This window comes from Saimiri boliviensis, chromosome 18 (genome assembly GCF_048565385.1).
Source record: "Saimiri boliviensis isolate mSaiBol1 chromosome 18, mSaiBol1.pri, whole genome shotgun sequence".
NCBI classification, from domain to species: domain Eukaryota; kingdom Metazoa; phylum Chordata; class Mammalia; order Primates; family Cebidae; genus Saimiri; species Saimiri boliviensis.
Genome location: NC_133466.1, coordinates 37,320,570 through 37,346,070, shown reverse-complemented (window position 1 = coordinate 37,346,070; position 25,501 = coordinate 37,320,570). Strand labels below are relative to the sequence as shown.

The 25,501-nt window shown below is 35.1% G+C and overlaps 1 protein-coding gene across 6 annotated transcripts in view; it reads right to left on the bottom strand.

Moving 5' to 3' along the window:
• The window catches only part of HTR1F (5-hydroxytryptamine receptor 1F), a 105,399-nt gene that overhangs the window by 61,860 nt on the left and 18,038 nt on the right, over nucleotides 1–25,501 (bottom strand). For all 6 annotated transcript variants that reach the window (XM_074389155.1, XM_074389154.1, XM_074389157.1 and 3 more), the window contains exon 2: nucleotides 22,369–22,479. The gene's annotated coding sequence lies outside the window, so the exon portion shown is untranslated. The remainder of the gene's footprint in view (nucleotides 1–22,368; nucleotides 22,480–25,501) is intronic.

The following is a 25,501-nucleotide window of genomic DNA, read 5'->3' as shown; positions in this document are numbered from 1 at the left end:
GATGAGTTTTCATCGTGTTGGCCAGGCTGGTCTCAAACTCCTGACCTCAGCTGATCCACCCAAAGTGCTGGGATTACAGGTGTGAGCCACCAAGCCCAGCCTAAAATTTCTTAAACTTAAAGGAAATGCACTGGTGATAAAGAAAACCACTTGTCTCAGATCTGTAATTTTTACAGCTGGTTGGTAAAGGAACTAGCAATAGTTTGACACATTACAGAGGACATGCTAACTTTTATGGTAAAGTATTTATTTATCATTCTTAGTAAAGATGTCACACTTGGTTTTAGGTGAAAAGGAGGCTATGAATGAAGACGGGACAAAAGATGCCATGGTAAAAACCCGGAAGATCCATTTATTTCAAATAAAATTAATTTTACAAGCAACTACTGTCCTTGCAAGAATGGAAGCAACCACATCCATAAATATAGTACTTTAGTGCCCCAAAATATAGGTGCTCAATCTCAAGAAAGAGTTTATGTTGGATATGGGATTAGGATGCATCTATAAAAAGTAAACTATGGATAGGAAAAAGGTGAACTGATGTGAAGAGCATGTCGTGTTGACAGACAAGAGCAGATGTGTCTTCCCAGACAAAACAATGTCACATGATGACTGAGGGTGAAGTTTTTATTGACCTAATCCTAACATAGATAGGCTTCTGCAGGCATTCACAGGAAATCCCAGGCCATGATGAGATAGACCTATTCAGTCTTGGGTGCACTTTGCACCCTTGAGGCACACAAACTTTACAGTGCTCTATACATGCCTTTGCTCAGTAAATTGTAGACTTGTGCTCAATGGATCGGATATATTTATCAAGCCAGAAACTCCTTTGTCTACAACAAATCATTTAAGATTTACTGAAAATAGTTAGAGCAGGGCCTGAGTTTGGGGGACTAGGGTAGAGAATAGATTATAAATTCTCTTACTTCTTTTACTATTGCCATCCCTACCAAAGGACTGAAAGAGTAATAATACACTTTACCATTTTTCTTTATTATTATTATTTTTAAAATTTACAACATAAGAACACTGAAGCAATTTAGTTGAATAATAAAAATAATAGCGATATTATTATCATACCTTGTGGCAGGCAGAATAATAACCTCCCAAAATGTTCCATACCCGAATCCCCAGAGCCTTTGAATATATTACCTTACATGGTGAAAGGGACTTTGCAGATGTGCCTTAATCCATACAATGTACAGCAGCAAGACTGAACCATAATGTAAACTATGGACTCTGGGTAGTGACATGTCGGTGCATGTTCATCAGTTGTAACAAATAGACCACTCTGGTGAGGAATGTTGCTAATGAGGGAGGCTATGCACATGTTGGGATATATGGGAAATCTCTGTACCTTCCTTTTAATTTTTCTGTGAGCTTAAAATTACTTCCTGACCTCTCTTTGGTATATCCTAATTGCCAACATCATTCCTGTTGTGCTTTAGGGCTATTGTAAAGAAAAAAAAAACGTGTTACTTGAACACAAGCACTGTGACACTGTGAGAGTTAATCTAATACGAGGGCCCGTAAGTGACTAATAGGCAGAAAGTGTGGACAGCGTGGATACACTGGACGAACGGATGATTCACGGTCCTGAGAGGCACACAGAAGGATGGAGAGAGATATTATCATGCTACTCAGAATGATGAGCAACTTAAATCTTATGAATTGTTTGTTTCTGGAATTTTCCACTTAATATTTTCAGATCATGGTAGATTATGGGTAATTGACACCAGGCACAATGAAACCATGGATAACATACCACAACTGTATAAGTAATACAATGGACTGAGAGAAAAAAAGGATTCTAAAAATGTGGCCCCTAACACATCCGCTTTTCTCTTATATCAAATTAAATTCATTCTGTTTGCTGAATCTATCATTCAGACTTGCTGGGGGAGTTAGAGAAAAAGCGATTGGAAAGTTTTCACCCTCTGTGTTGGCGAAAGGCCTGGAAAGCAGCCTTGGAGGTCTCTGGGGCAAAGATCTGAACAAAGCTTTTTTTTTTTTTTTTTTTTTTTTTTTTTTCTGAGACAGAGTTTCGCTCTTGTTACCCAGGCTGGAGTGCAATGGCGCGATCTCGGCTCACCGCAACCTCCGCCTCCTGGGTTCAGGCGATTCTCCTGCCTCAGCCTCCTGAGTAGCTGGGATTACAGGCACGTGCCACCATGTCCAGCTGATTTTTTGTATTTTTAGTAGAGACGGGGTTTCACCATGTTGACCAGGATGGTCTCGATCTCTTGACCTCGTGATCCACCCACCTCGGCCTCCCAAAGTGCTGGGATTACAGGCGTGAGCCACCGCGCCCGGCCCCAAGTTTTTTTTTTTTTTAGGAAGAGCTTGATCCACGAAGATCCCTCGATTATCAGAAAAAGGAGAAGATTAATATTATGGTAAAAGTTCCTCAGGTCTCCATGTTCTCTCTTTAGCAGGTCAAAGAGTATTTAAATAGGTGAGAACTAAATTCTCTCCCCACTTACAGCTTCAAGGGCACAAGGGAACAGAGGAGCAGAGAGCTGCCTTCAGATGCTCTGAGATACTAACAAGCTGATGCTAATGCACCACTGCGTACAGGAGAAGATGCCATAGCACCATCCGTCATTGACTGTCTGGGCAAGTGGAGTAGAAGCCCATTGAATAGCTGAAGAAATGTACAACACGTCTAAACGGGGAGAAGATAGCAATGAGAGAGCGAGAAAGAGAACACACATCTAGGAAAGGTGCTCTAAAGGATAAATCTGCTTGAGGAGACATAAGGCAACCTGACCAAAAAACAGTAACGACAACAACAACAAGAACAACGACAAATATTTAACACATTCAGGAATAAAACAACTTATTTCTAGAACTATAAACACGATTTTTTGAACAAAGAAATTAGTAGATTTGAATGTCAAGACAAGTCTTAAATTAGTAGGCTGGAAATTCAAGAGGAAGAATGTCTCAAACCACAGAACTAAAGTGCAAAAAGAGTATACCTGTAGATTCCATTTCATCTATTGCAAATAAATTATTTTTTCTGACTCTAATCAGTGGTAATAAAAATAAATAATAAAACTGTGTTTTTGCCAGTATTTTACTATGTAGAATTTAAGAAATACCATTGACCATAACTCAGACAAAGGAGCATGTCAAAACTGGGATTAAATTTTTAAGATATTAAACATTTAACCTTTAAACATCAGAATGAATGAAAGGCAACAAAAACTGTAATCAAAAGCAAATATATAGCTATGCTTACCCTAAGTATTAAAGAAATAAAACTAAGAGATAGTAAGTATTAGAAGTAAAGTACAAGGTACTTCAAAACAACACATATGATATAAACATCTGACACAATTATAAAGTGCACTCAGGAAGAACACAGCTCACATTGAACATCTTACAATGCAAAATATAAAATATGTAACAACATCATGAACAGACTCTAGCTAAGCATATCAATGTTGTCCTTGTTAAAATACAGTTAAAATAATTTGAGTCTATATTATTAAGATTACTAGGATAAACAAAAAATTTTACAAAGACCTTCATTTTGCTTTTATTAATATTTTTGTTTCTGAGATTAGTTTTTGAGTAGGCTTAAGTTATAACGTCTTATAGGAAATGTGTAGCATCATTCCAGATGTGGAGGTAGAGATAAAACCTCAGCGGCTTCAGTTGTATAGGTCCACTGGAATAATGGACTTTGAATACTTTGAAGACAGTGGTCCTGTAAGCTTGTCCAAACTTGGAAACTTTCAACACAACACTCTCCTTTACCAAGACCCAACTCCAGCACCGAGAAAGTGTATCCTTTCAAATCTGTAGTTGAGTATGTGTCGGTTGTTTTATTGTTCTTAGTGGCATTTTATAGCTTTTTAACAATTACTTGATTCTGATGTCTGATGGAGGAAAATCTATTTTTTTCTTGGGGTAGAGTTTCTCACATACTAGAAATGAAGTGCCAAAAGGTGGTTTTATAGAAAGTTAGTCTTAAACAGTTTTCTGGTTTGTAATCTGTAGAGATTTCTAGTCTTGTTTCTCCTCCAGAAATATGGATACTGTTTTGCTTTAGAAATTTTAAAGCCATCATATATGTTGTAATATTTCATTATAATTTCTATGACCATAATAACTTAGTACTTGTCATTATTTTAGAGATTTTTCCCCACAGGAAATTATTTTATTGAAACTTAATCCTAGATATTTGAAAATCATATAGCTCATGAGATGTTTCATAGCTAATTTCCATGTGTTGAGTCTCTTCATAAAAACTATTGTTCTGAGCTGCTGAAATGCTAATGTTCAAAGATTTTCCATTTTCCAGAAGAGTGAGAATACAATGTAACCTTAATGGGAATGAAGAAATTCTTTTCCAATCTAATCAACTTAATTTCAGGAACAGAGAGAAAAAAAGTAATTAGTAGTAAAGTCTAAGCAGAAGCTCTTGGGAAATATCAAAAGATGAAATTTATTTTAGTTTATTTATTTGTTTATGTATTTAAAGATGGAGTTTCATCCTTGTTGCCCAGGTTGGAGTGCAGTGGCATGATCTTGGCTCACTGCAACCTCTGCCTCCAGAGTTCAAGCAATTTTCCTGCCTCAGCCTCCCAAGTAGCTGGGATTACAGGAGTGTGCCGCCACTCCTGGCTAATTTTTATGTTTTTAGTAGAGATGGGATTTCACCATGTTGGCCAGGATGGTCTCTAACTCCTGACCCCAGGTGATCTGCCTGCCTCGACCTCCCAAAGTGCTGGGATTACAGGCATGAGCCACTGTGCCCAGTCCTATGTTAGTTTAGTTTTGAAGGTAGTTGAGCTTCACAGAAATCTAGAGTTTCAAATAACATACAGAGGATGCACTTTCTTTAAACTAGTGGTTCCACTGACTAGAGTTCCCAACTCCCCTTGCCCTTTCATATATTTGTCAATACAATTAGTGGGAGAATAAATTAATATTTTAGTTTCTTTTGAACATATAATGCAATTGTAAGTAAAAAAGAACTTTGATTAATGATTGATTAATGGGGATTTCAGGGACTAAGAAAATTCTAAAGAAGTTTTTCTTTAATGTTTACAAGAGACCCTATTTTTTGTTTATTAAATTTTTAGAAGTTTTATTTTATTTTTAATTGACAACACTTTTGTTATATAATAATAATTGTATTAATGACTGACTAATGACTGATAAATAATTATATATTTATGGGGTACAATGTAATATTTTGCTTTAAGTATACAATGAAGAATTATTAAATCAGGCTAATAAGTATATGTATGATCTCAAATATTTATCATTTCTCCGGTGTGAAGAAAATATTTAAAATCCTCTCTTTAAAATAAACAATATGTAATTATTAACTGTATTTTCCTGGCTGTGCAAGAAAACACCAGAACTTGTGTCTCTGATCTAACTGCAACTTTGTACCCATTGTCCAACATCTCCCCTTTTCCCATCCATACTCCCTTCGGAGCCACTGATAACTATCTTTCTGTTTTCTACTTCTATGAGTTCAATGTTTTTAGATTCCACATATAAGTGAGATAATATGGTATTTTTCCTTCTGTGCTTCGCTAATTTCACTTAACATAATATTCTCTAGGTTCAGCTTTCTTGCTGCAAATGGCAGAATTTCCTGTGTTTTTAAAGCTGAATAATATTTTATTGCATATACCACATTTTAAAAATATTCATCTAATGATGAACAATATTGAGCTATTGAGAATAGCGCTGCAATAAATGTGGGGGTGTGGATATCTTTTCAGCATATTAATTTCAAGTACTTTGGGTATACTCCAGTAGTGGGATTGCTGGATCATATGTTATTGTTATTATTTTTTGAGGAAGTTTTGTACCATTTTCCAGAATGGCTGTGCTAATTTACAATACCACCAACACTGTATAAGCGTTTCCTTCTCTCTGCAGCATAAAATTTCCTTTTTCTCCACATTCTCACCAACATTTATTTTCATCTTTTTTTATTATAGCCAATCTGACAGTTGTGAGGTGATGTCTCATTGCAGTTTTAATTTGCAGTTCTCTGATAATTACAGTTGAGAATTTTCCCATCTATCTGTTGGCCATTTGTCTGACTTCTTTAAAAAAATATTCACAAACTATGCATCTGACAAAGGCCTAGTATCCAGGTTCTATAAGGAACTTAAACGAGTCAACAAGTAAAAAACAAATAGCCTTATTAAAAAGTGGGCAAAGGACATGAACAAACACTTGGAAAAGACGACTCAGCAATCCTGTTACTGGGTACACACTCAAAGGAAAATATATCATTCTACCAAAAAGACACATGCACTCATATGCTCACCACAGTGCTAATCACAATAGTGAAGACATGGAATCAACCTAGGTATCCATTGGTGGTGGATTGGATAAAGAATATGTGGTAGACATACACTATGGAATACTATGCAGCCACGAAAAAGAATGATGTCATGTCCTTTGCAGCAACATGGTTGAAGCTGGAAACCCTGATTCTAAACAAACTAATGCATAAATACAAAAGCAAATACTGCATGTTTTCACTTATAAGTGGAGGCTAAACACTGGATACACATGTTCATAAAAATAGGAACGATAGACACTGGAGAATACAAGATGAAGGAGAACTGAAAAAAACTACCTATTGGTTAATATGCAAATTACCTGAGTGACAGATTTATTCATACTCCAAACCTCAGCATCACACAATATACTTTTGTAACAATCCTTTACATGTATACCCTGATTCTAAAGTAAAAGCTGAAAATGAAAAAAAAAAAAAAAATTTTAAATGACATTTTTTAAAGAAAAATATCATAAAATTTGCTTATAATCACAAAAGACCACAAATAATCAAAGCAATCCTGAGTGAAAAGAACGAAGCAGGAGGCATCATACTATCCAATATAAAAAATATATTACAAGGCTATAGTAATCAAAACAGCACCGTACTGGCATAAAAACAGACACACAAAGCAGTAGAACAGAATACAGAACTCAGAAGTAAATTCATATACTTGCCAACAATACAAAGTGAGGAAAGGAAATTCTTTTTAGTAGAGGGTGTTGGTAAAACTGGACATCTACATGCAGATGAATGAAATTAGGTCCTTGTCTTACACTATCTGCAATGAGCAACTAAAAACGAATTAGTAACTTAAACACAAGACGTAAATTGTAAAACTATTGGTAAAACTGGACATCTGCATGCAGATGAATGAAATTAGGCCCTTATCTTACTCTATGTACAAGAAGCAACTCAAAATGAATTAGTAACTTAAACAAAAGACCTAAATTGTAAAATCACTGGAAGGGAACATATAAAAAAGCTTCATGACATTGATCTAAGCGATGACTTTTTGAATATGAACCCAAACGCACAGCAACCAAAGCATAAGCAAAAGAAAAAAAAAAGGATTAAATAAAACTAAAACACTTCTACACGATAAAAAACAAAAACCAAAAAATCAAAAAGAACAATTAATAGAATAAACAGACAATTCATGGATTGGGAGAAAATATTTGCAAATTATACATCAGATAAGCAATTAATATCAAAAGTATACAAGAAACTCAAACTACTCAACAACAAGGAAACAACCTTCCTTAAAAATGGGCAAATAATTGGATAATTTTTTTTAGGAAGGAAGTTTTAAGACTCAGATTACAGCATTAAGGAAGCTATTCATTCCTTCTAGATTTTGATTAGATTTGAGGAAAGTGGAGTTATTCTAATTGTTTTTGCTTATCTACTGTTTCCATAATGCATGTGCACAGTTCAATTGGTCTTCATTTCAGTTCACCGTTAAATGGATATTGCAACAAGTTAAATGTAAAGCTCTTCAGCTACAATGCAACAAAAGGTAATCAAAGCCATCAGAGAAAAATTACTGATATATATAATAATTTGGATGGATCTCAAGAGCATTACATTAAGTAAAAAAAAAAGAGCCATTCTCAAAATTTCACATACATTATTGGATTCATATAGCTTCTAAATAATGAGAAAATTGTAGAGATGGAAAACAGGGTAGTGATTAGAGCAGAAAAGAAAGGATTATGGAGAGAGGTTGAAGATAGATGGGGGCAGGGGATACTTGGTAGAGTAGGGTCCCTGAAGTGGCTAGCAGGGATGAAATTTGGAACAAAGAGAAAATGTTTATCCTGACACTGGAAGGGTCCCTATACCATTGACAGGAGGTAAAACATTGTAGGAGTGGAGTTTTGTCTAGTAGCCACTTCTTCCATCGATTACTCCAGATAATGAGCCCTTAACATTTTTCTTCCCTAATGGTCAATTTCTATTAGCAATTATTATATCATTAAGGTTCTTTTACTTTATTATTTAATGAGTATAGCTTTATTGAAGTTTGACTCTGGATTCTCTCCAGAGAACTTAAAGTAAATAAGCATTTTATGTTCTGAAAGAAATTGTTCAATAATCTCAGTTATTATTTCCATATAATATATACACGGATAAAATAAATTCTAAAAACATTTGAATAGAAATACAAAAATCTAAAAATATAAGAAAACAGAAATGAAACACACTGATTATGGATAAAAGATAAAGACATTTTTCAATAATAACTATACCATAACAATAATATGTTATTGCCTAAAGTCAAGGAGGAGCTGTAATACATTCAGTGTAACTTAATGCAGAAAAATGGGTTAAATACCTTTCACTTAAAATATATGTGATATTTCCAAGAGAAAATATGAGACAAACAAGTTAGAAAATTGCCACACATTATATAATATGCCTTTAATAATAATAAATTAATTATCCAAAGTATTTAGAATCTTTCAGATTCACCTCTTTCTACTGTTAAACTGTGGAGGATGTTTTTTGATTTCCTCTGTGGAGAATCCAGTTTCCTCTCTCTGAGTAATGGTGCCCTAATTTTCCTGAGGGAGCTTTTCCTCTCCATTTTTTTCCCCTGTGGTTTGTGTGGGGTTGGACATATATTCAGCTTCCGGATTGTGCACTTGCCTCAGGTTGGCTTATCAAATAATCAACAATGATGCTCCATTTCAGATTTTTGCTGGCACTGTAAGAAAAGAGGATCTCTGTTCTGCTGGCACTGTTAAACTAGGAAGATGTAATCCTAGAGTTGCTGACAACTGCCTTATTTCCATAAAAATAATTGGTAATAAAGTGAACACAGAGGAAAGCAGAACAGAGAATACAGAGAAAGATTTATGACACTGTGAGATTCTGATTCCTTGGCCTGTTCACTTGTGTGAGCTAAATTCCTTTTCTTCTTTATTAAAAGAAGATTGTTTGATTGATTTGTTACTAATTGTAACTAAAAAAAGCCTATTTAATAGTACTGAAAATGAATATCCGTGACATTTCGGGAATTAATATTGACTAGTAAACCATGTTAAGAAAAAAAGTCCTTCTGAATTCTTTGCAAATATAATAAATCTTTGAAAAAATTTGATGTTTCTTATCACAAAAACCCAACAACATATCACTGATGTGAAATGTTTTTCCCATAATCTACAAAGTATTATTTTATTTTAATGATACTATAATAACTTAAAGTTAAAAGTTACCATAATTAATTTATAATTATGGAACTAAGCATAGGAATGAGTAGATACTGAAGAACAAAAGGGAAAAATGGGCTCCAAGATTTTGTCTTGTTTTGTTTTTCTCTAATGTCTCACCCAATCTCTCTGACCCTAGTTTTCGAAGATACAGGAGAGAGTTGATACATATTTTAAAACTTTTTCCTCAGGGACGTCTGGAAGATCGTTGAATTGCTTCTCTTCAGTGCCGTCAGTGTTTCTGAGTTTGGGACATTCTGAATATAACTTGGAGTTATAATTTGATAGTTGTCAACATTCCAGGAAATACCAGTCTTTAATAAATTACAAACTAATGAAATTTAAAACATTAAGATATTCTTAGCTTCACCTTTATTCAATGCTTACTGGATGACTCTATTATTCATAACAAATTGAAAAACCACTTATGGATATTAAAACAAATTATTTTCCAAATAAAAATTGAGTATGACTCAACATGAAACAAAAATAAAATCTTCTAAGAGATTATTGTTTACTAGGACACATTATTATATGACTCTTACAACAAAAAACAAAAGCTAAAAGAAAAAAATATCGTTTCTCACATTAAAAAAAACAACATCTCAGTGAATGAGACTATTCTCTTGCTAATGGTACTTTCATGAGTACATTAAGTTTACTGACAACCTTAGATCTCTAAGGTAACAATATAATTATTGTCTTTCCTAAAACAGTGAGTTGGTTGATTAGAATCACAAAGATTCCCTAAAGGAAGCTGAACACTAGCATGGAATCCATCTGGCCAAGTGGGTACATGTTGACTACTTTGCAAATAAAAAAAAAAAAAAAAAAAAAAAAAGGATGATATCTCCTTTTCCGCTGGGTAGAATCCTGGAGAATACTATCTAGAATGACTATAGATTTAGTGCAATTTTAGTGTCTCTTTGGTGTAGGCTTAGTTCTTGTGACCATAAAATTATCAAGTTAGAATTTTTGCACTGGCACACTACAGCGAAGGCAAGGGTCTGAAAATGCCCAAGGAATGTTCCTCATTTGCTTTACAATGTGCAGACCCAGAGGGTACAGACTAGCTGATAAGTGCCCAGGGAAGCCTTATTACAGGGAGAGAAAATGGCTCTAACTAATGGCTCAATTTATCTGTAATTTGGACATCTCTTTAGGATAATGTGTGATCCAACCATTGACGAAGTTCATGCTAAAAAGGAATTTGGTCTCTAGAACTGGGAAATAGCATTTAGTCTTTTATGATAAGACTACTACTCCTTGATTTAATACTAGAAGGAAGTACAGGAAGTTGCAAAATAACTAGCCAAGAACATTGCTAATTGCTTTATATGCATGGTCTTATTGTGACTTCCAGAGTTTCTGAGACACATATCATCAACTGCATGGCCTCACTGTGTAAATAGGGATTCAGATAGATTCTTTAATTTGTGACGGCATCATACCTCATTATGTTGTAATCTGGCTTCTTGGTAGTATAACCAGTGTGACCAGGCTCAGAAAGGTCCCACAGTTGGGATTTAATGCTGTGTGGTTGCTGTCTTGAAATTCTTAGTCATTTTATTTTTGAATTTATATTTTGTAATGAAGTCCGATGGGGTATTGGAGCAAAAGCCAGGGGCTTGGAGCTTCAACTCTTGTTCAGTTCACCTTTGACCTCTGCCCACTGGTTCTCTGGACCTCAACAGAAAGTTCCACTCTCCTTGGTCACTGCCGGTCTCCGCCAGAGGGAAGGAGGTGGACCTTCTTGTCTGGAATTAGCAGCTCCAGCAAACTTTCAGCTGTTATCTCCGTATTTAGCTCCTGTCTGCCCTGGGTGGTGGAGTTGGGTTTGGGGCCCTCTCAAGGGTAAGGGTCCTTTGCCATTGCCAGGTATTTTCTTTTTACCTTGAGCCCCACAAGTTGTGTAGTCAGCCCTGAGCAGAGTTATGATTCAAATCCAGTTCTGCCTAACACCAAGAACTTCTAGAGCGGGAACCCAGATGTATGGTTCAGAACAAAAATCAATTTTCTAGGCTTAGAAAAGTATGGAGATAAGACATTGAATTCGGAGATCAAACACCTATCTTTGATTCCACATACATAATTTACATTTTTGTAGCCCTCTGGGAAAGACACTAAATCTGTCTAAACTGAGGCATCTGTAGACTTTCTGTAAAGGGCCAAATATTAAATATTTTCAACTTTGCAGACCACGTAGTCTTTGTTGCAACTATCATCGCAGCACAAAAGCAGCCATACAAAACACCTAAACAAATAAACATGGCTGTTTTCTGGTAAAACCTTATTCACAAACACTGAAATTTGAATTTCCTATAATTTTTCTGTGTCATAAAATGTTACCAACTTTTTGAATTTCAAATGCAATGTTGAAATGTAAAAACCCTTCCTAGCACCAGGGATATGGATCTGATACTGCAGGTTACACTTTGCAGACTTCTGGTCTAAGCCATCATTTTTCATTCATTCATCCATCCATTCATCACTGTTCAAAGCGTGTTTATCACTGCAGTAGGCATTAGGGATCAAAAGACATGGATTTGTAAGATCTAGACTTTGAAGTTCTTAAGTGCCACCTCATGTTGACTTTCCCAGGCCTAAACAAACAAATGAATACAGACTAGTGGGAAATAGCTTGAGAAAAAAGGGAAATAAGCCTTTCCTAAAATAACATCCACTTTTTAAGTCTCAAATCGTTTTCATTTTTGATATATGTATATATTCACATTTGTATGAGTATTTGTGTGCATATATATGCATATACACACATGTACATATACATTACACATGCCTTAAGTGTACATGTACCTATATGAATACACACACAGCATCTTACAATTCTGAATTAGAAATCTAATCACACTGCATGTATACTATACTGATTAGAGGAATCCAATTTGGGTTTTATATCCAAATATATCATCCCTGTCCTAGAAATACAACGACTGAAATAAATAATAAACAGTACTACCAGATAGTTTGCAACAATTAGGAATACTCATCCTATTAAGTAGTTTTTTTGCCATGTATAACACAAAACATGCACCTGAGCTGAGCAGTCAAGCTATATATATTTTGAGGATACACAAGATAATTTTTCTTTAAAGAGAATCAGAAGTGAACATGTAAGCTCTGATTACAAAGTTATGGAAAATGGAAGTCGATATATTTTTTTCAGAGTAAAAAGCTCAGAATCTTTGTGCAAGTCTCAATTACAGACAAATATAAAAAGGACTTTAAAAACTGCTTTATAGGTCAGGGATGTGGTGGCACATGCCTGTAATCCCAGCAGTTTGGGAGGCCAAGGCAGGAGGATTGCTTGAGGGTGGGAGGATTGCTTGAGGTCAAGAGTTTGAGATCAGCCTAGGCAATATAGTGAAACCCTAGCTCTACATAAAATTAAAAAAAAAATTAGCCAGATGTAGTAGCTACTTGGGAGGCTGAGGCAGGAGGATCCCTTGAGCCCAGGAATTCGAGGCTGCAGTTAGCTATGATCATGCCACTATATTCCAGCTGGGCAACACAGCAAGACTCTGTCTTTTTTTTTTTTTTTTTTTTTTTTTAAGTGCTTTGTAAATACAGTGTGGGGTCAACTGAGTTTCTTGTTGAAAGACTATTTCCCTGCTTCCAGCTCAGAGGATCTGACCCAAAAGGTCAGGAATGAGGCCAAGAAATCTGCATTTTTATTCACACTGTAGATTAGGTTATTTTGATACTTGCTTGGGAAATGGCTTTAAAAGAAAAATAGTTAAGGTTTTTACTTTTTATATTTCCCTAGTTCCAGCTTGGAGACATTCTGGATACTTAAGGGATGCTCCAGTGCCTTCACCTTACATGCCTTTATCTAGAAACAGCTCCTAAAGGAAACGGAGTCTGCTGGTGGAAACAATGACAATATTGCAAACAGATTTGGGGCCAGAAAAAAACGCTGCAGACAAAAACGAAGTGTTATCCTTTGCAGCTTAAAAATTCTAAACAAGAGGCAAAAATCGCTCATGTGTGGCTTTTCCATGACATCTGGAGAAAGGTGTTGAGACTCTCACACCTTAAAGAAGCTTTGAGTGAGGAAACGGTGATTTCAAGACACTTAAACCTTGTGATACCAGTCTGAAGACAAAAGCAGATAAAGCAACAGGCAGAACAAAACTTGGCAAATATTTTCTCTATCTACCTAGTCAGTATGCAGAGGCTTTCATTCTTGAAACTCTTGATAAAAGTTTCAAATAACTCAAATATAATTTTGAAACATTATTTTGTTACTAATATGGAATCCTGATAATGTCAAAAGTGAAAGAAACTCTGGCTGTCTCACAGTGACGCAGCTTGATTCTACCAAAGAAGCGGAAGTTTTTGTCTCTATTAATGAATTCATCTGAACTATTTACTGTGATGAACATTTCTTACAGGAAGAAGTATTCCTCTTTATGTATTTGTGTGTATAATGCATATTATACATATAAATTATGTATAATTAATTGTTTCTAGTATCACGTTAATTTAGTAGAGGAAGTACTTTTAGAAATTCACGTTACCTTTGACAATGCTTTTAAGACACGTGCAAGGTATGGATTTTAGCGTTAGTTATTCAATACAAATTCTCTTTTAGCTTCTAGGCAGGTGGCACAGTACAGTGTTATGAACACAGGCTCTTGGCATTAGAGAGCTTGAAATTCTTACCACCTGGGTGACAAGTAATTTAATCCCACTAACTGTTTCCTTATGGGGATGAACCTAGTACCTATCATACTGTTAATACTAATAATAGCGCATCGCGATGATTTTAGTACCTACTTCATGCAGTTGTGGAGATTACAAAAATTCATTAAGTTTCAAAAAATTAGCAATGTGGCTCATAAAAATATAAAATAAACATGTGCCAAAGACATTATTCATTTTCTTAATTAATGAATAAGCCAATCAGACGGTGAGGCTGATTCAAAGAGCGTTTCGAAGATCTGAGTATTTATAGGCCTTTGGAGACAATATTAGTATAAGATTTGTGGGTAAGAGTCAAAGCTCGTTAATGACATCTTATGGTATAATAATCTACAGCATTGTGGTTGGATTTTCTTCTGGATAGAAATAATTTATATCTTTGTTGGGGAAAAAAAATCTACAAGTAGACACGGAACTTCACAAAGTCTGAAATTTTCATGAGTAGCAAACAGTGAATTTAACAAATTTTATTTCCCAGAATATTAAATAATTTGGAGTCAGCCTGTTAGATACTGAAGGTGCACCCACTTCACTTGTTTACATGTCTTAAATAAATTTTCCTAATATCTTTTAAAGTCAAAGACCCACTAAAGTTAGTTCCTAATATTTGCATTGTTATTTATTTTGTAGACCAAAATATTTTGTTTACCCTGCTTAGGTTATAACTTCATTGGAGCATGGTGCTTGTCCATCATATTAACAAATTCTTCTCCCACATGTAAGAATACTTAAAGAGTTATTTAGGGAATACTAAGAACACACAGTACTCTTAGTACATTACCAGGAGCCAGAAGAATAGCTGTGGATTTATCACATCCATAGATTGATTCATTGATTATTTTTTCATTTATCAACTATTAATACAGTGTCACACTTGCACTGAATAGGACACAGTCCCTTCTTTCATGGAACTCCATGTAATATTACTTACATGTAGTATTTACTTAAAGTTAATTTCTACTTCAAATATCGATACATGTACCATAAACATTGCTTAGAGAAAGAACTCATTGTAAAATATTTTTTATGTAATGTTAATTTTCACCCAGGAACTTCTTCACTTGACTTAAAATCTCTGTGCAAGTCCATCTGTCTCTTAATGCAAGACACAGTTTGGTGATACAGTGTTGGTGGCCACAGTTAGAGCTCTCTAGTTCTACACATTATTTTTCTTAAATAGCCAAAACATTTTTCTGTGTGTAAAAATATAAAGTAAGCAAGACTCAGTGAGCTGTTACTAAACACACTTTAATGAGATCTTCGCAAATCTATTTTGCTGCCACTAAATTCAAGATACTTATTTTTTCAATAAAGGGTTATTTTCATGGAGTGCACAAGAGAAATCATGAGAGGTTAATAACTTTGTGATGATAAACCAGAGCATAGGAAAATGAAATAGTGAATAATAAAGTTATGTCATTATAATACATAGTTTTATGACATAACCAAGAATATTCCTATTATTCTGAAAACATATTGATGTGCATATGCTGATGGACTTTTCATTACTTCATGTACTTCAGTGAGTTCATGCACATGTGTATTTGCTCAGTATTAAAATATATACTGCCTGGAGAAATTTACACACAATGAATAGATTTCATTTTATGTCATGGTTCTGAGGAAAACTGCTCTACCTTTTACAACACAATGATATAAGAACATATATATATTTTTGCACACAATTTTAAGGGGCTCATACACTCTCTAGAATCATATCCAGGTGAAATAAATAGGTCACAAAAAACTGTGTCAACATTAAATATTTAACTACCCCAAAAGATTTTGGTTTTATGTTCTGTCACATTATTTTCAGAATAAAAGTTCATTCTCAAATCAAATAATAGGACTCAATTATTTTGCGAGTAAGACTTAAAAAATGCTTAAAGTAGGGAAATACTATTGTATATATCAGACTAAAGACTATTTTAGAATAGACAAAACATTTTAAACAAGGAAAACTGATTAGTCAGTGTTTTACTATTATATTTGTACTTGTATTGCAAATACTAATTACTGGCTTTAATTGAGCATATCTATAATCAATTATGTACTTATAAGTTGTATATACCTTTCATTAAATAACAGAGTAAATTACAAGTATAAATGAAGTTATTTATTTGATTAAATAACATCATTATTTTTACAAACAAATATATAGGAAGACCTTTCTTTAGAAAGGGAAGACCTATATATTATCTCCATGAGAATAAAAATGTGTTTTGCATGAGTGGCTGGTTCACTTGAAGCAAAAAAGAGTAGTTAATACCATGTTTGGTGAGAGGACATCTGCACCATATTCAAACCTAGTATAGATCTCTAATAGTGTAGGATTACTTGCTGCATATTTAAATGCTCTGCTCTCTCTGGCCCTTATTGGAGTGATGAAGATCCTGTTCAGGGATCCATAGAAGTTCATTAAGTTACTCCAGGAGAGAAAGGGACAGTTTCTGTGAATGTATGGTGCCTCTTTTCCTGATTGTACTGAAACTAGGGTAGAGCAGCTGAATGCTGGTTATTCCTAGTCTCACCCTTTTCCAAGCAAGGAAGTTTTCTCTCAGGACTGTCATGATAGGGCTATGTTTTTGGCACCAACTTGTAGCATAAAAGAACTTAGTAATAAAATGTGAGTGTGCATTTTGAAGGTTGTTAAATTATGCTTCATTGCTTTCTATTTCATTTATTTAAAAAACTGGAAAATATGATTAATTTTTCTAAGGATTTTTTTAAACAAGGGCTTTAGAATTTCTCAACTTTGAAATCTCAATTACAGAATGCTATTTTCATGCAAATGAGAGAAGCATATCTGCTGCAGTTTTCGTCTAGATTTTAAAGTCTTGGTATTTAGAATTACAGGAAAATTGTGGTTGCATAAAAATCATACTTGTTTATGATACAGGATATACAATGGTAGCAAGGTCTGACAAAGGAAATTCAGATAAGAATGTGACTGCGTGAGAGAGGAAAAAAATTAAGCTGATAACGGCAATGAACATAATGATCGTGAAAATGAGAGTTGAACAGTGAGAACACATGGACACAGCGAGGGAAACAACACACACCAGGGCCTGTTGGAGATTAGGGGGCGAGGGGAGGAAACTTAGAGAATGGGTCAACAGGTGCAGCAAACCACCGTGGGACCCTCGTACCTGTACAATGAACCTGTGTGCTCTGCATATTTTTCCTGGAACTTAAAGTAAAAAAATACATATAATAATAAAGAAAACAATAAATAGAAAGGAACAACCAGTACCAGCCACTCTAAAAACATACCAAAAGGTCTGCTGGGCGCGGTGGCTCAAGCCTGTAATCCCAGCACTTTAGGAGGCCGAGGCGGGTGGATCACGAGGTCAAGAGATCGAGACCATCCTGGTCAACATGGTGAAACACCGTCTCTACTAAAAATACAAAAAAATTAGCTGGGCATGGTGGTGCGTACCTGTAATCCCAGCTACTCAGGAGGCTGAGGCAGGAGAATTGCCTGAACCCAGGAGGCGGAGGTTGCGGTGAGCTGAGATCACGCCATTGCACTCCAGCCTGGGTAACAAGAGCAAAACTCCATCTCAAAAAAAAAAAAAAAAACCCAAAAGGTAAAGAGCATCAACATAATGAAGAATCTGCATCAATAATGGGCAAAACAGCCAGCTAGCTTTAAATGGCAGTATCAAATTCACACACATCAATATTAACCCTAAATGTAAATGGACTAAATGCCCCAATCAAAAGACACAGACTGGCAAATTGGATAAAAAGTGGCCCCATTCTTAAAAGGCTTCCAGCTTAGTTGGGTAGATAGCAGATATGGTCAGGTAATTTTTAAATCAAAACTAGAGAAATTTGTAACTGTAAAATGGAATGAGAAAATTGGACTTTGAATGCTTTAGGACCAAATGTTATAGTCTTATAAAAATGCTCAATTCCTACTGAAGATTGGCCATGAATTCTGATGTGAAAGAACTCATGACTTTAGCTAAGGCATCCTATTGTCTAGCAGAAGTTTCTTCAATAAAGGAAATGTTTGACAATCTGTGCCATCCAATAAGATGGCCACTAATTACATGTAGCCTTTGAGCCTCTGAAACGTGATTAGTGCAGCTGAGAAATTAAATGTTTAATTTAATTTATATTAAATTAAAATAATCACACAAAAAAAGAAAAGATACTCAGCATCGCAGCTCATTAGGGAAGCGCAAAATAAAATCAAATTAAGAAACTATTATACACCTTTTAGAATTGTTAAAATAAAACAACTGATAATACAACATGCTGGTGAATATGTGGGACAGCTGAAGCAAAACATATGTTTCTGGTGGAAATACAAAACAATTGTGATAGTCACTTTAGTGAACAGTTTTCAAAAAGAAAATGAAATTTTTGTTTTAGATTAGCCTGGCACAGAGGTGCATGCCTGTAGTCTCAGATACTTGGTAGGGCAGCCTGAGGTGGAAGGGTGGCTTGTGGTGAGGAGTTTGAGGCATCATTGCATTCCAGCCTGGGCAATAGAGCAAGACTCCCATCCTCTCTCCCTCTTTCTCTCCCTCTTTCTCTCTCTCTCTTTTTTCTTTTCTTTCTTTCTATTCTTTCCTTTTCAAAAAAAAAAAAAGAAAGAAAGAAAGAAAAAATTAATACCTGTGGCTCACACCTGTAATTCCCACACTTTGGGAGGCTGACGCCAGCAGAAGACTTAGCTCAGGAGCTTGACACCAGCTTGGGAAACATGGCAAAAACCAGTCTGCACAAAAATTACAAATAATTAGCTGGGTGTGGTGGCCCATGCCTGTAGTCCCAACTACTTGGGAGGCTGAGGTGGAAGGATCTATTGAGACCAGGAGGCAGAGGTTACAGTGATCTGAGAGCACACCACTGTACTCCAGCCTGGGTGACAGAATGAGAGCCTGTCTCCAAAATAATAATAATAATAATAATAGTAATGATAATTATAATGATAATGATAGCGACACCTTTCATTATCTACTCTTTGTGAACTTTCAAGTACATTCTAGGTGCTGTGGTACAGTTATCCATTCAAGGAATGTATATTGTAGTGGGCAAGACAAATAGTATATAAATAGTACACAAGTAGTACCAATATGGCAAGATAGAAGGTTAGATAGACGTACCAAAGGGCATTGCAGGGACAGGAACACTAAGCTAGAAAACACCTACTTTCTGAGATAAAGAAAAGGTTGGAAATGCTTTTTAGAGGAATTGATCTGAGAATAATGGGCATTTGCAGGAAATACAAGCAGGAGAAAGCATTCTAATTGCAGAGGCTGGCTGTGTAAAGCCCAGAGCAGTGAAAGAATATGGACTTTATAAGAAAGCCAAGCAGGCACAAAGAATAAGCGGCAGAGCTGCTTTCATAAAAATATGCAAGGGTAGAATAGCAAAGGCTATGAAATATTTATTTTTGTTTGTAACCTCGGGGAAATCATTGATGTGTGAGCAAGAAAATAGCATGAAGAAAAACAGTTTCCAGCTATTATAGAAGGAAGATTTGCAGAAGCATTGATCACACAGGTTCCCTGAGACAGAATATGGTCTCATCCAGGTTCGCTAATACTGTTTGAGAAATAAAGATATCCCTGGTCCCCAAATGAAAGCAGGACAGGAGAACTGGGAAAGCATGTGGAGTTTCTGCAGACAGGTTCTGGTACAATCCATGGTGCTTAGATGTGGCAGGAGAATGCAGGAAGGAAAATTATCATCTAGCAAGCATCCAACACATGACGGCAAATATGTTTTAATACACATGATCTTACTTAGTCTTCGCAACAATCCTATGAAGTGTGCATTATTATCTCAAAGTAAAAAGTAGTCGAACTAAGTTCCAGAGAAGTGAACTTATCCAAGATGACAGAACTGATAGAGGCGGTGGTATGCCCCTAAAACGGGATCTAAAACCCTGCCTGTCTGTCTGATATCGCCACGTATACTCTTTGTGTAGACTCTCCTATCTTAAGTGGCACTTCTGTCGTTGGGTACATAGCAGCAAGACAACCATTTTGCTTTCAGGGAGAAGGCTTTGTGACATAATTCTAAGCTAATTCCTCTCTGGTTTTATGGGAAAGGGATGACAGCGTTAGAAGCCAGGCAAGTGCAACTCTGTAGGGCTAAAATGGGTCAATTTTTAAAGTAGGCCATGGTACTAATGAAAAGAGCATAAATCTCAGAAATGTTTTATATGAAGAAGTGAGAAGATACAGTGACCAATTGGATGTATGAAATGAAGAGCCAGCCATTAAGGAATGACTCTACTGGCATGAGAAACCGGAGAAAGATCCATCAAACAACACACAGAATATAGAAGGGAAAACAAGCACCAGGTCAATGCGACATGAAAGCAACAAAACGTATTTTAGTGATTATTAGATTCAGGTGAGAAAAGTCACGGATTTTACAACCGCACATTTCATATATATCTGGTAATTAATATATTTCAGGCCCAGGCAAACTACAATATCAAGGGCTATAAAACTCATTATCAGGGAGGTCAGGACAGCTCTGAGGACAATTACTCAGGATCGTTTAAATAGATCATACACAACTGTAACTTCTGAAATAGATATTACTCTTGCGATGGGAGAGAGGCAGGTCACACTTGAGAGACAATTTATTATAGCTGTTGTCTGAAAAGTTGCTAGGGCAAATAAGGCATTACAAACAGTAGGAAAACAGATTTATTGCCATGACATATGTTTATGGGCATTGGCTGTTGCACAATTTGAAATAATTGGCATAATGATACTTCTTATAATCACTATTATCAAGTTTGAACATAATTTTTAGCTATGGGAAGAGAGACACAAAATCTGTCACTGTAAAAATTCAGAAGCTAGAGAAGGGGTGGCTGGAAAAATGAAAAATTCAAAATAGAAACAAAGAGTTTCTTTTGCCTTGTTTTGGGAGCTTTCATACTTGTAGAATTATTCTGATTTGAAAACAGAATTTTATTATTTAATTTGCATTCATTTGGCACTTTTGACTCTTTGAAGTCAAAAGTAATGCTAAGAATGCATTTTGTAAAGAAATAATGTGCTTATGAAAGTACACCTATCCACATGTCCCAGTCCAGGATGCTGATGATCATGTGCAGCTATCAGTCTAATTCCCAACAATAACATGGCTATGGATTCATTCATTCATTCACAAGGTTTATTGAGTGCTTGCGATAATTGTGCTAGACACTATTCCAGTTCTCCATATGGACTTGAGAAGAAAACTGAAAAAAGTATTTTCCCAATAGAGAGAGAGACATGAATTAACAGAGAAAGATAATTTCTAGGAGGGATAATGTACCATGAAGAGTGACAAGTGAAAAGATCTGTTTTACATAGACAAGCTTGAAATATCAGCCAGGTATACAGTCATGTAGCATTTTAAAGGGCATCATTAGGGATATATGTTGGAGTAGGACACATAGAACCTGCTGATGGTTTGGACCAGGCGTCCCCAAACTACGGCCCACGGGCTGCATGCGGCCCCCTGAGGCCATTTATCCGGCCCCCCGCTGCACTTCAGGAAGGGGCATCTCTTTCATTGGTGGTCAATGAGAGGAGCACAGTATGTGGCGGCCCTCCAATGGTCTGAGGGACAGTGAACTGGCCCCCTGTGTAAAAAGTTTGAGGATGCCTGGTTTGGAGAAAGGTAAAAACCCCAAGTTCTTGGCCTAAGCAACCAAGGGTTTAGTAGGACTATAATAAAAATAGGAAAGATTTGGTGAGGAACAAGTTTAGATGGAACATCAAAAAGTCAATTTAGTACATATCTATTTTAAAGCATTGAGTAGACATAAAAGGGAAGATTTATAGCTCTTTGATATCTAAGCAAGAAATCATAGGGGATTCAGGGCTGGGATAAAGATCTGGCAGACTTCTGCATATGTTAGTTTTTTTATTTTTGTTTGGTTTAAGCCTTTAATCCCAGCACCTTGGGAGGCTGAGGGCCTTTCCTGGAAGCAGAACTCATACAGACTTTCATCCCTCCAGTATCCATTCTGCATTTTGTTCTTTGATTTACCATGGTTTCTTTCTTTCTTTTTTTTTTTTTTTCCACTAATTCTCAATTTATTTTTCTTCATGGTTTAAAGCTGGAAATGCTTACCATGTTGTGGTAGATTGAATTGTTGGTTTTCCTCACCATTTCGCCTCATGTTCATGTTCTTTTGAGAAGTTCATGAAAGGCTCACAGTCCAATTCATTCTCCTCTAAACTCCTTAAAAAAAAAAAAGAATAAAACTAATTATTTCTTTTCTTCTGAAATTTTCCCAGCCATAATATATCCTGGCTGATCTTCTCAAATAATTGTTACCTTTCTTTTCTCCTCCTTGACCACTACCCACTTTTGAAATAAAATATTAGGTTTAGATGTCAAGAAAAGAAAAAAGTCTTTTTTTCAGGGGAAGATGAAGGTCAGCTATAATAGCTGCATGATGAAATGCATACTAAATGAGAATATTTGTCTTTTTCGTTTTGTAAGTAATGTTTATTAATATCTACTAGATATTTGATTAGAGAATCAACTAGAGAATTGGAATTAAACTTAACTACGACACTTGTGACAGCGGTTTCACAGACATGCTCCTTATGACACTATCATCCCTGACACAGGGGAGCAGGGACAGTGTTATCAAATAACTGAAAAGTCAATCGCTAACATTTTGGGACTTGAGGGATGATGGAAATATTTCTAGAAGGTAAGGGATATCAAATCATGAGCATTTGAACATAAAATAAGCTAATGGCATGCTACATTCTATGCTTTGTGGAATTAAAAGGAGCACATCATGATAACTGGATATGTAAGATAGGCTCAATTTCTCATGAAAAGACAAAAGCAAAAACAAACCGATGACATTGGCCTTTTCTATTTCATAGAGCAGATATGAGTATCAGTGCAGATAAGGTATTTGGTAGTACCTTGAAAAATAAAAGATTCATACAAAAATGTAACTTTTGGGTTTCTGGAATTCTTTACAGGGCCTTTCAATTAAAAAACAATGCAGAAAATTTATGGGTCTTAGAATCTAAAGAATGTTTTTCATAATTTAATTTAAATGATCTCTTTGCACCAAAAATATACATCATTCATTATTTAGTATTTTCAGGTAGATGTAAAATATTGAGTAAAGCACAACTGTATGAAATATCAAATATCACCAAAGGGTTGGTTTATTCATTGGCAATTCTATTATTTGCTGTCTAAATCAGTTAGAAAATCAATTAATATTACCATCATTTGAAAGATAGTTGATTTGACATATTCATGAATGCTTACTGACTGAGTTTTGATTTAGTCATATTTAGTATTCCTCAAGATAAATTTGAATTTAATTTATCTGAGTTCATAGTCATACAGAACTGTCTAAAACATTAATAAGTTTATAAATACTATTGTTACGTGAATCTATATGTTCTTTCCTTTCCTATTAAGAAAGAAAACTGGTAATGCTAATTATAACACATTTGTATAATTGATTTTAATCAAGTATACTAATATCGTATGCTCTCAAGTACTTGAGGGCACACCAACTCTCGTTTATTAAAATTTACTTTTCACATTTAAAGAATTCAAAGATATTTTATGAAGCGCTATTGAATAATTGTTCTAAAACTTTTTAGCATATATCCAAATGACTAATTACATCTTTGATGATATGTGACTATCCTGTTTCATAGTTCTTGACATCTTGATGATGACAAACATATTTGGGCATAAATCATGTTAAAATGGGTCATGATTCCTGGAAATCTTTACTCAACTCTGGTCTTTTATCTTTGCTCATCATGTTTTAGGATTTAGGCTTGCTCATTATTACTATCTCTTGAAGTTGGGTTAAAGTGTTTCTATTTTTCCAAAGGAGATTAACATATCTACACAGAAATATAAAATGCAGAATATTATAAATTAAAATTATATATAGCATTGTAATAACCTTGAAAACAGGCCCAATTATTTTAAGAGTTAAATTGTTCACATTTATTATTTAACGTTTTCCTCATTTTACTTAAATCTGTAGTTTGTCAACAGTAATCATAAATATTTGGTTGAAATACTAATTAATATTGAGTCTCATTCTGGAAAATTTATAATATTTAAAAATATTTTTGCTCCTATTAGCTAATATTCTTTTATATGAATTTTAAAACTTTATAACCTTATATATTGGCATGATGGAGTTACTGATCAATTATAAAGTTTGTTCATTAATAAATAATTCACATATCTAATTTTAATTCTTTATACAACTTGCCAAATTTCAGCGTAAGTATGAATGTGGAAAATCAGCAGAAAAGCGATTTTAAAAAAAGAAATAGCATCATAATAATGATACCCAAGGATTTTTTTTTTAAAAAGCAAGAGAGAAAATAAAATTGAGAGTTTAGTTAACATGAGGTAATTTGCTAGTATTCTTCCAGGAACCCAGAAGATTCAAACACACAAATTAGGTGAAAAATAAAACTGCCCTCTAAACATAAGTCAAAAGATAAAACAACCAGCATAAATAAGTAAAATATTCCAAAGTTAAACAAACAAAAAAATCTTATCGTATAACAATGGAATTCACATACCAAAACCATAAATACCTGGATGTGTGTCTGATTACGGGGAAATGAAAACAACTATGCAAATTCATAGCGACAATTGTAAAATTATTTTAAATAGAACCTTGGCAGTATGCAATGCATACTCCAAGTTACTGATAATTTGACCGTAATCTTATTGCTGATACTAAACATGCAGAAATGTTTAAATGAAGTAAAACAGTGTGCACATGAGATAAGTCACTGAACAGTGTTTCGCAGTGAAACACTGGGAGTGAACGCTCTCTGTTGCTTTGTATGTAACAGGATATTGAAGGATATGTTTTTCTGTTTCCCGGAATTTTATGCCAAAGCTGAAGACAGAGGGGAACAAATATGCAATATATTATTAAACTACCAATAAGGTGATAGTTGTTGAGGCTGGTCAAATTCCTGCAGAGCTTAAGGAGTATATTCTAAGTTACCCAGCTATGCTGGTAAGTTACCATGCTCTACCTTCAACACCTGGGACGAGGGTGAGGCAAATGAGGGATATAGGGTGCAAAGTTAAAGAAGCAGTTAAACAACCCTGTGTGAGTGCTCCATAAATTCGTGCTCTAGGCTTCTTTCCCATTGGACAAGGGTTTGGCCTGTAGACTTGATAAGATATGCCTGTGGATGGGTCAACAGGAGAAAGCGTAGCTTGAGAGAAG